Below are 3,276 nucleotides of genomic sequence, written 5' to 3'. Positions count from 1 at the left end.
CTCCCGGGCCATGCCCGTTTGTGCCTCTTCAAGTTGCTTGAGTCGAGTATCCACCACTGGAATACAACAATGAAAGCACCAATGTTGTAACCTGAACTTTCAATAATAAGGAGCACAGGTGAATTTTATTGAAACGAAAGCAAAGATGAACGATACTAACTGATATAGTTACTACTGCTAGAAGAAGAGGGTAAAGATGAGAAAGGTTAGAGAGAGAGAGAGGTGAGGACACGAGAATACTCTCCAACATAATACGATGAGGCCCTACTTCTATCCTTGATACTGCATAATATACACGTGCCTCATCCCGGTTGCCATATATAATCCTTCAAAGGCCTATTGACATGTTTCTGCCTATTGCTCCTACGTGGCTGCTTCTCAGGCCCAATTTCTTCAGTTTGAACGACCAGCCCATTAACTTTGTTGTCTAATGTCGGTTCCCTGGTTGGGTTCATAACACCATACTCTGGAAGATAATCAAACGCCTCATCAGCATAAACAAGAGGAAGCACAACTCGTCGTTGATCATTTATGCTTTCTGAGGGAAAATTGAAACTATCATCCATGACATGCACAACAACATTCTCAAATTGAGCTTCTCTTATGCACAGCAGCCGATCGAAGAAGATCGAAAGTTTTGCAAGTTTTCATCCTTCCATTAGCCCTTCGCGTACCAGCCAAAATTAGACTTCTATCAATTAAGTCTTGTAGATGCTCCTCTGCCACCACTCCTAACCTTTTCTTGCTTCTCGAGTTTATGAATAGCTCAGCAATCCATAGCCTAATCAACTTCGAAACACTGATCTCCATATCTGCAGGAAAACAAGCCTTTAAATGTTGGGGCAAGTAACTGTAGCTCAAAGAAAGAATTGCTTGACACTGTTCAGAAACAGTACCAAAGAATGAGTTCCAGTTTTCCTTAACCTTCTTCCAATTATCATGGGTACGCTCCACATTCACAAGAAGTCCAGCAATGACAATAATCGGGAGCGGTAAACCTTGACATTGTTGTATGATATGCTTCCCTATTTCTTCTAGTTGTGGGGGGACATGGATTTTTTCTGAATACTCTTTCTATACATAGATTCCAACTTTCGTCTAAACTTAGGAAAGACAATTTATGAGGAGGAAAATCTGGGCTTGCATAACTAGCAACTTTGTTGTGGCGAGTAGTTAATAGGATTCGACTTTTGTTGTTATCATTAGGAAATATTCTTTGCATTTGATCCCACACCTCATTACTCCAAATATCGTCTATGACAACTAAAAACCTCCTACACTTCATACCTCTATACGCAATCACTGCTAGATCATCATTGCGTAGTTTTTCATTATTTTCAGTCTTATCCCGCGTAATTGAAGAGACAAGTTCAAGAAGCATTTTTCTCTCATTATATACTTGGGAGATAGTGACCCATGCATGTGCATCAAATCGCTATCGAATTGATAAATCATCATAAACTTTTCTAGCAATAGTTGTCTTACCTATACCGCCCATACCAACAATTGGTATGACAGTTAAATCATCTGTTTGGGAAGTGAGGCGCTTTACTATGGTGTTGAAGTCATCCTCCATTCCAACAACAGTGTTTTGCTCAATTGCATACCTTCTTGACGAGGAAGAAATTCTTTGTAATTCCGCAGGTATGCTTCCGGGTTTGTTAAACTCTATCAGCATCAATAAATTTCTTTTTCCACTTGTAGCAAATCTTCATAGAGGGATCTACAAGCCCTTTTCTTTCCATAATCTGCAAGAATGATTATGCTACTTAGGCTTGAATCAACTCTATCTTCTGCTTTATAAATTACGTCTCTGATCCTCTTTTCCAAAACCTTCATAATGTCAGTATCTGTGATTTCCTTTGAGGTATCCTCAAGAAAAACTTGTAGAGCGGAAAGAATTTGACAAGCAGATTCAACATGTGGTTGTATGCAGGTTTCACAAAGCGTCTAGCGACCTTTTATTGATAATAAAATAAGATCCTCGATGTGAATAAGTAGAAGTAAGGGGAGCTAGACCTCGCCTTATTAATCCTAAAGGATTTAAACCATTTCTGCACAAGTTGAATTTTTACTCTGAGATTCAATCCTGGTGGATTAACATATTAAATCTTAATAGGGCAGTCAATAACATTTGTAAATTCCATACTTTGGATATCGAGGAGAGGAGGGATCTTGGCTAATGTATGCAGTAAAAAACATGTGTCAAATGCACATCACTTTTGAGAAATCACAATTTGTGTCTCGATCGGAGGCCTCTGAAAACGTTAACCAACTTGAATTGCGAATGACCTGGACAGTTTTCAGAAAAACTACATCCAAAACTTAAGGACTACCTAAAAGATAAACATAGCTGCCAATTTTGGAGATGATGAAAGGATTTATGCAACGATTTACAAGTACTTTCTCGGAGACAGTCAACAGTTTGTTGATCAATTATATTCCTTTCTGAATCCCAATGATCTGGCTGAGGAATAACTTTTCACTTGATATGCTGGAAGGTCCCATAAGATAGAGCTACGAAAACAAGTTAATGGGAAAGGCCACAAAGCCACTGCACCTACCTAGCTAGAAACTGGCATCTCTTTAAGCTCCTTGCTTTAACAATTACATCATTGCATGCATAACTTCTCCAGAAAAGTTGTATGTTGCGATTAACGAGTAAAAGTTTAGCAGTTTAATTGTGACTTTTTATCGTTATCTTTAATAAAGACACTAATAGATCGTTTTGTTTAGCTGACAAAATTATTTTTGGGATTATAGTGCAAGGATTAGTGATCCCTGGGTTATTTAGTACTTACGATTTGTTCGGTTTACTGCAGTGAAGATGGGATAAGGAGTGTACATAATCTAGAAAAATATGTTTGATGTTAAACTAGGTAAACTTTGATAAGACTAAAGTTTGTTTTGTTGGTAAACATAAAGTTCCAGCTTCTTTAAAGGTAATGCACACAAGCAAATCAATTGTCCAAATATCAAACATTCCAGGGATCTATAAATACTGTAAAACTTGAATACAAATCTGAAAAAAGAAAAAACAAAGATGAACTCCCTATAGCAGTTTTAGGGAAAATGATATGACATACATTTCATTTACTCAATGTTAACACCACGAACATCGGGAGATTTTTCAACTATCACAGAGCTAGAAGTTCTTGTCACAATCGTTCTCCACTGCATCAAAACCATATGAAAGAATTCTGTTAGCGCTTCATTGCACGATGACTCTAACTTTCTACATTACACTTCTATATCAAACACATCTTTTTGTATCTC

General features: G+C 37.6%; 1 pseudogene; it reads right to left on the bottom strand.

Moving 5' to 3' along the window:
• Nucleotides 1-302: 302 nt before the first annotated feature.
• Nucleotides 303-3,174, bottom strand: LOC107856430 (annotated as a pseudogene).
• Between the last annotated feature and the right edge of the window lie 102 nt (nt 3,175-3,276).

The sequence above is a fragment of the Capsicum annuum genome, unplaced genomic scaffold (assembly GCF_002878395.1).
Source record: "Capsicum annuum cultivar UCD-10X-F1 unplaced genomic scaffold, UCD10Xv1.1 ctg25875, whole genome shotgun sequence".
In the NCBI taxonomy this organism is placed as follows: domain Eukaryota; kingdom Viridiplantae; phylum Streptophyta; class Magnoliopsida; order Solanales; family Solanaceae; genus Capsicum; species Capsicum annuum.
The sequence above is the reverse complement of the archived record's forward strand: the minus strand, read 5'-3'. Positions and strand labels throughout refer to the sequence as shown.